The sequence below is a fragment of the Arachis ipaensis genome, chromosome B02 (assembly GCF_000816755.2).
Source record: "Arachis ipaensis cultivar K30076 chromosome B02, Araip1.1, whole genome shotgun sequence".
Lineage (NCBI taxonomy): Eukaryota > Viridiplantae > Streptophyta > Magnoliopsida > Fabales > Fabaceae > Arachis > Arachis ipaensis.
Window position 1 is genome coordinate 14,396,699 of NC_029786.2, and position 8,927 is coordinate 14,405,625.

General features: G+C 37.6%; 1 protein-coding gene and 1 long non-coding RNA gene across 3 annotated transcripts in view; one reads left to right on the forward strand and one right to left on the reverse strand.

Moving 5' to 3' along the window:
- The window catches only part of LOC107624986 (putative UPF0481 protein At3g02645), a 15,927-nt gene that overhangs the window by 4,122 nt on the left and 2,878 nt on the right, over positions 1-8,927 (forward strand). The window lies entirely within an intron of this gene.
- Positions 102-3,167, reverse strand: LOC107624987. Its single transcript, XR_001617029.2, has 4 exons — positions 3,015-3,167; positions 2,862-2,916; positions 2,633-2,790; positions 102-393 (listed from the first exon to the last, which is right to left on the reverse strand). It is a non-coding gene; the product is annotated as an uncharacterized LOC107624987 (long non-coding RNA).

Consider the following 8,927-nt stretch of genomic DNA (forward strand, 5'->3'; position numbering starts at 1 on the left):
TAGAGAAAGAGATACTTAACTAGGAGCCTTGAAAAATGGGTAAAACAAAATCGCAAAATTCAAAAGCGCAACCCTCAGAAAACGTGGTTACTTGCGTGAGAAGAAAATTAAAGTTCAATAACATATATGTACAGATGATACGAGTAGAGGACCAAGAACACATCATAACTAGCTCCTGACTCAGCCTGTGAAGTCAAGGCTGGCTGGAGAACATATACGTACATATATATACATAATAATAACCCAAAAGAATATGTTCAAAATCCTAGTTCTCCATAAAACCTCTATATATATATATATATATATACATCAAAATAACAAAAGGAGACCCTAAAGTAAACCACTTCGCTACAAAACCTTCAGACGCTTACTAAGGAGCCGCTCGACCTGCATCTGAAAACAACAACACAGTATGGGGTGAGAACCAGAGGTTCTCAGTATGGTAAAGGTGCCACACATGTAATACATAAGGTCTTGGGAATGTCAAAGGCAATCCTAGAACTCCAACATACAGTTATAAAACTTAATTTCTAAGCAGAAGCCATAAAAAGGGTAGGTAATCTAAAACACTCCTAGACTTACTCACTTTTAAACCTAACACCAACGCCAACCCATTTTACCCTTCCTCCACTCCTCCGTCATTCATAAATCATGGAGAGACAAGCAACCAGATAAATTCACACACAAGAAGAAGCAGGTAGAGCAAGTAGCAAGTATAGCAGGTAGCAGGATATATATTCAGTTAGGCAATCTCAGATAATACATAGCAATCAAAACAAACAAATGCGCATGATGCATGCCTGTCCTATGCCTGTTGATATCAACTGTCGGTTACGTAGTCATCCCGACATGTTCTCAAGCTCAAAATACACCATGGGGAGGACCCCCTAGCTGACATAGGAAAAATAACGCCCAAGCTCAATAATATCCATGGGACGAATCCCAAGCTGACATGGGGAGAAGAGACAGCACTCTAAGCTGACATGGGGAAAACAATACCCCAAGCTCAATAACAACCACGGAAAAAATTCCGACTGACATAGGGACAACGCCTCAAGCTCAAGTTATTCAGTCATTTCTCATAATTATCAGTTTCATTCTCGAAACCAATTCATATCTCATCTCATCATTCTCAACTTTACTTAACTCATTGCTCATACATTTTATTATTCTTGATTGATGAACATTATCAATTCTCAACTTTTATTTCCTTCCTTGTTCCTCATTCTTCTTTCTTCTCTTTATCTCTCAATATCATTGTCTTTAACTTTAACCCTTCCTATGGGCAACTTACATTTCTTTTTATTTTCTAAGCTTGTTTAATCTAAAACCTTCTTGTGTTGTAAATACTTATGCACGACCTATTTTTCTTGGTAAGGTAACTCTAGAGACCCTAATCTTCAATTTAAGTTAGATTTTGCTAAACTTGGATTAGAATTGAATTTTTTACAAGATTTAGAATTCTGCTACTGCATTTACAAAATTTCAGAAAAACAGACAGCAATAGTATTTTTATAAATTCCACAATAATTCTATTTCTAATCCGTTGCCTCTAAATTTTGTTGAGATTACAGTCAACATTCCCAAGTTTAAAAACTCACAAGTTTCAGGTTCATAGCATTTCGTTTGGTTAATTAAATATCAATTGGAATTGCTGCCCTATTTCTAGTAATTAGTTCTAAATTTTCTGCGAACAGCCCAGCTTCCAAGAGATATAACTAACTCTACAAAGTAGCTATGGACATGAAATTGGTAATCAATTAAAGTAGACTCACAGATATTCAAAATCCCTTTGGAAGAAACTCAAAATTTTATTTAAATCAAAAGTTATAGCATCTAGAAGTTGGTCTGCATGACCAGAAAATCAAAAAATTCTGCAGCAACCACTAAACTTGAAAAATTCATATCTTCTAAACCACTTGGCCAAATTCCATGAAATTTTTATGGGGTAAACTTGACTTATAGAAATTTGTTAAGAAAATGGTTTGGTTCGAAAATCATACCCAGATTATTCCCAGTTTTCGTTTTAAGTTACTGTCCAAACAATTTAGAAATTTTTGCAGCAAGACTTCTCAATTTCACTAACCAAATTTAGTCCTCTAGGTTTTCAACTTATACTAATCCACCATTCCTTTTATTCATCACCTTATCTACTTAAATTATATCATAACCCTACCCCGAAATCTCAGTTCCATGTACTTATCAAAAATCACCATGATTTATATCATACAAGCTCACTTTAAAGCATTAAAATTCTGCACTTCTTTTAACAATAATAAACTAACCATCAACAGAATTTCAGCAACAACAACAATCTTATTAACTCATCACCACAACATTAATCAAAATAACCATACCAACAATTCCACATAAACACCACGCAATCTCAACCATATCATTAAATTGCCATAATCATCGATCCTTCATCCATCATCATTATACTAACATACATATATATATTTGCATTCAACCCACATTATCAATTACTCAACACATGCCCACATCAACTTGTCCATTCATACCATAAAGACTAATAATTTAACACAATTAATTATTTCAACTTATCCTATAGTGCTCTAGCCCAAGTTTTCACAAAACCTTACATATTAAACACACGAAACCTAAACCATACCTTAGCCGATTACTATATTTAGTCCAAGGCAGCCCCCCAAGTCACCACACAGCCCCTCAAGCTTAGAGAAACCAGCCACAAGTTTAGCTTCAATCACCACCAAGCTTCCAAATGCCCACAATTCAACTCCAATGCATATATATCTACTTAATTCATACCTAAGACACATGTACACTTCAGATTTCACATAATAAATTCAAGATTTGGCTAGGGTTTAGGTCATTCTTACCTTGTATGTGCCTCAATCAACCCAAAGCCCGCTCATTCCTCAACTCAATTTGATCCTATAATCATCAATTTAACCAAAATCTTAACATTCAAAAATCTTACTATTCCCGAATTGAAGAAGAGAGAATAGGAACTAGGATTTTGCTTTTCTCACCTTGAAAGGTACTGAGATTTGTAAAGCTCAACGCCGCGGACCCGTTATCGCAAACGGTGCGGCGATCAGAGTTCCGGATCAAAAGTTATCAAAGATTGAAGTTTAGGTGAGGGTTTGCTTCTTCTCCTCTTCCATGGCTGCCCAGCAACGTGTTTAGCATGCAAGAAGGTAGAAAGAAGATCTGAACTCACTTAATTAAGTGAGTTGGTGGGCCCACGGGCTCGATTTGGGTCCGGTTCAACCGGTTTGGCCCGTTTGGTCCAATCTTGGGCCGATTTCTTTTAAATTGGTGTCAAAATTCTCGTTTTAATTAGCTCTATCCTATTTTAATATTAGATTTACATTTCTAATTTTCCTTATTAAAATTTAATTTTTCTTTTAATTATTTGCTAAATTTGCGGGGTTTACATCCTACCCACTTAATTAGGAATTTTGTCCCCAAAATTCAAGTGTAGTAACCTCACATAGGCGCATTGATCGTTTCTCTTATCTGGTTCAAATCCTCAGGTGTGTTCTCCGATTCTAATTCTTATTCTGTATTTACATTATAAACAGAGCAATAGATCCATGTTTTAATTCTTTAGTCTCAATTTCACACCGACTCTCAAAGTAATATTTAATAATGTGTAACTAGTTTTTCGAGGATATTCAAAACCGTTTCCGCTCTCAAGCACCTAAACAGTAATGTTTTCTAAGGTATGGAAGAATATTAAGGGACCGACATTTCTTTATTGTTATGGTTAGGCGTTATACGTGATGCTAATTGAAGCTTGTAAAGATAATAAATCCAGAGGTAATTGAATTACTGGAACGGTGTTTATTGTAGAGTAAAGGGATGCCCTATATGGTGGGTACAACAAGTTCTAGAGATTAACAAGATATATAAGAAGGAGTTAAGGTGCACTCTCAGAGAATAATTGAGATTCACGCTAGTTGAGGAGAAGATATAGCGCACCAAATTAAATAAATCTTAGCTGATGTCAACGGATTACCTGTTTTACGAAAGAGGGCAGTTCCATTCGCGGAAAGTTCCTAAGATTCACGAATTTACATTATTATGACAAGACAAAGTTGGATTCATTTGGAAGGAGCAAGATTCGTGCAAGTCAGGGATAGGATTAGGAGTTGATCCATTTATTATTATTTAAGAAGAAGTTCGGGGTAGAATTCTATTGTAAGCTACAAAAGAAGGTCAGGTCGACTTGGAAGGATTCATTAACGCGCTCTCCGGTCCAATTGGTATTTCATACCGGAAACACTTGATTGAACGGATCTCGTCCTCTATTTTATAATCCCTCAAGCTTTTGAGTTCCTTCGATTTCAATAGTATCATCATACCATTCTCAACACTCTCGATCCCTAACCTATGACTCAAGTTGTATGTTTACTCTCCCAATCCTCTTTTACTACATAACTCTAGTTATTATTCTTCAAGAACCTAGTCACTCCCTCAAAGTCAACCAAATGTCGTTTTGTTTCAGTAACTAAAAGTCATCTTTCGATCAATCTCTTGGAAGTCACAATTCTCACAGTTGGGTGGAGGATTATAATAAGTGTTACAGATCATCATCATGTAAAGCAGTCCAAATTTTAATTACCAGTTCATCATTACCTCTAATCGAAGCATCTGTGCCCTCAGCACCATCCACCCTCATAGTGTACGCTCGTCTTGCTTGCGGAGCTCTCCTAGTATCCTGACTCTTCTTTTTTGGGCAATTCCAGGACATATGTCCAGCTCCTCCACAGTAATAACAGACATCCCAACCGGCCCTACATGGAGTGTTCGGGTGGTACCTTCCACACCTCCTGCAAGTCAAGTCATCCTGCGAAAACTTAGCCTATTTTCTGCGTCCTTTTCCCTGGTTATTGTTATGATTGAACTTCCGGAAGCTACTCTGGCCTTGATGTTGCTGTGGAGTATTGCCGCCTCGCTTGAAATCTTGACCTCTAGGCGCTAAATTTCTTCCGTGATCTTCCCTAACAGAGCTTCGGTGATCACTCTTGTCTAATGCCACCTTTCTCAGACATTCTTCAGCAACTCTGGTTTTGTTTACCAGTTCAGAGAAGGTTCGGATCTCCATCGGTGCAACGAAGCTCAGAATATTGCTCCTAAGGCCTCCCTCATACTTGATACACTTCCACTCAGCAAAGTCCTCAGGACCTCCCTGACAAATCCGTGAGAAACGGTACAGTTCCTCAAACCTGCTAGTGTACTCAGTGATGGTCATCTAATCTGGCCTTGTTTCAGCTGAAGCAGTTCAAGTTCCTTAACATTTCTGGCTGAACTGGGAAAGTATTTCTTATAGAATTCTTCTCGGAACAACTCCCAAGAGATTACAACCCCATCAGGCTGCAGAATGTGCCTCATGCCCTGCCACCAATGCTGAGCTTAACCTTGCAGCTGGTAGGTCCCAAACTCAACTCACTGTTCTTTAGGAACTTGCTGAGCCTGTAATGCTCGCTCAATAGCTTGTATCCAACTATCCGCATCAGTAGGGTTCGAGGTTCCTCTGAAGGTCGGAGGATGAACCTTCAGGAAGGAGGAAAGCGTCATAGGACCATCATCGCCGTTGTTGCCATTGTTACCATTATTTATTTGGTTTCCCAGGGCTTCGGCTGTTGCTTGCATCGCCGCGGCCATATTCCGTAGAGCAGCCATGAAGTCTACAGGATTAGGAATATTCCTTGTCGCTTCAGGCATAGCATTGCCTAGTCTGCCTCTACCTCGCCCCCGTCTGCGTCTGCGAGTCGACTTCTAGTCCCTATACACATCAAACAAGTGATATCAAGTTGATCAGTCTCAATATCGCAAGTCTAGTGCTTTAAGTTCCAAATGCATGCTTATGAACGTTTATGCCACATATATCAGCTAGATATCCTAATAGCACATAGACACATACACAGAGAATGCACAAAGGCATATTCAATCCGTCCTCAGGCTCTATAGGAACGAACTGCTCTGATACCATAATGTAACACCTTACCATACTTAATCTTATGCTTAAGTCATAAGACTGAGATAGTAAGGTATTACGACCTCTAAAAATGAATAATAAAAGAGATACTTAACTATGAGCCTTGAAAAATGGGTAAAATAAAATCGCAAAATTCAAAAGCGCAACCCTCAGAAAACGTGGTTACTTGCGTGAGAAGAAAACTAAAGTTCAATAACATATATGTACAGATGATACGAGTAGAGGGCCAAGAACACAGCATAACTAGCTCCTGACTAAGCCTGCGAAGCCAAGGCTGGCCGGAGAACATATACGTACATATATATACATAATAATAACCCAAAAGAACATGTTCAAAACCCTAGTTCTCCATAAAACCTCTAAGAGGTACATAAACAAAGTATTCTTACATACAAGAGGAGAAACTATACATATATATACATCAAAATAACAAAAGGAGACCCCAAAGTAAAATCAAAGTCATATAAAATAGTTCTTTAATCAATTTGACCAAAACAAAACTTCCAATTTCTCATAAAATTTTGGTAGTATCTCCTCTAAAACTCAGACTTTTGCCACCCTTCAAGGGTCCAACTAAACCATTTCTCAATCCTTTCCAACCGGTTCAAAACTCAACAATTTCCAAATCTCAAATCATTTTCCAAAATCCAACCAATTCTAATATCAAATCTTAATTCATTTCCAAAATCAAATCATTTTCCAAATCTCAAATTATTCCTCAATAAAACATACGAATCAGATTTCTAAATCAATCTTTCATTCACTTCCACAACACCAACTCAATAATCAGAAACAGCCACAATCCAATCATCATAATAACAACCTTAAACCAAGTACAAAACCCAACTAAACATCTTCAATCAATCAATAAACCAATCAAGCAAGCAATTGCATTTATTCAAGACAACTCAGGTCAATCGATAAGACTTACGAAATCATAAAAATATATTTTTTGCATTAATATCAACTTGTAACAATTCTTGAAAGTAAAATAAGTTTAAGAAAAAGCCCCTATCTCAATCACGACTTAACTACGCGACAAACTCTGTTTTCTCTCGGCCTGCAACAGCGGCAGCCACAACCATAGTTCCAGACCACTTTCGCAACAACAGCAACAACTTAAATCGCAATATGCAATAATCGAAACTTGACCCTATGTTACCAACATATCAGAATCTCTAACGGGTTATAACAGAACACTGATTCAAGGGGTTTCGGAAACAAAAATGCTTACCAAGAAGACAGGGGTTCCAGCGGCGATTTTCGGCAACGGGGGCGGCGACGACAACAGTCAGACATGGCAGCGAATCGTCGGTGATGGCAGTGAACGGCTCCTCCCTCCTCTGCTACATCGTGTCTCTCTCCATCTCCTCCGTTTCTCTCTCTCTCTCTCTCTCTCTTCTGGCGACGATGACTGTTCTGCTCTCCTCCATGGCGGCGACGGCACATGCAGTTCGGCAGTGGTGTCGCGACGACCTCCACCACGGCAGCAGCTCCCTTCTCCTTGTGTGGCTTCAACAATGGCGACCATGGAGACATGGCTGAACGGCAGCGGGCATGGAGCTCCTCGAACGGCGACAACGCGTTTGACGGCGTCGAGCTCCCAGCGCCAGCGCGGTCTCCCTCCTCGTCGGCGCCATCTCCCCTTCTCCCCTCTCCTTCCTTCTTCCTCGCTGCTCCCTCTCTCTTTTCTTTCTCTTTCTGTCGTGTGGGTGTGTTAGGGTGAAAGGGGGTGGCGGCTAGGGTTATGTTGGGGTGTTAGGGTTAGGGTTTTTGGGTGGCATAAGAATGATTTTGTAATTTCTAATAAAAATAGGGTAATGTAATTAAAAACCAATTTTAATCGAACAATAAATTTATATAAAAATATTATTTATTCATCAACTTGTAAGTTTTTTTAAATAGTATTCTAATTCAAGAATTAAAAATTAAATTAATTTTCTTTTATTCATAAAATAAGGTTAAAAATCTAAATACTCAAATTAAAGCATATAAAATTCTCTTTATCTTTCAATTTTTAAAACTTTAGATCATAAATAATAAATTATTCAAATAATATAAAAATCTCTGAAAATAAAAAAATAATCTTTAATTAAATATAATAAATAGTAAATAACTTGTTATGTAACTTTCAAAAATTCGAAGTCTTACATGTAATTTGAGGAAAATTGGTCACAACAAATAGAAAGGAATACATATGAAAAGTGAGAAACCATGGATAAGAAAATATATACACATCAAACCCAAAACTTTTTGCCCCTCCATTCCTATGAAGATGAGCTGGGATTTGAACCTGGGTGCAGCTTGCAAGAAGCATATAGATATGCCATCTGTGCTAGGCTTCCTCTGCTGCCTCAACTCTTAATATGCCTGTAAATATTTGCTTTTAAGCATTCCAAAAAGAGAATTAGGTTCTGTTGCTAACATCCAGCATTGTTTACCCAATAGAACTAGGTTGTATTGTTTACCCAATAGAACTAGGTTCTGTATTTGAAAGTCTTTAAACTCCAGGGCTCCTTTTTTTTGGTCTTGGCATCGTATTTCACCGAACCCAGTCAATTCTCTTTTGCTCTTTCTTTTTTTTCCACCAAAATTGAAAAAAAATTTCATAAATTTCTTGAATTAGAACACCAAAAAATTTTAAACAAAAAAGAGTGTAGGTGGAACAACTTCACCATTCACTTTAATAAGTATGCCTACCTCTAACCCGGAGGAGTTTATATTTTAGCCTTCAACCCTTTTTCGAATATTATTCTTGATAGCATCAAAGATAGCTTTTTTTCGATTTTCGAATAATAGATGGCAGACCCAAATACTTATCGTGAGTCCTAAATACGTTGAATATTCAGTTTTTCAGCCAAAAAAATGTTAGTATCTTGAGAAGTATTGTTGCTTAAAAAGTTAAAAATATAGCCAATTTGCTGCGATCAATTATCAT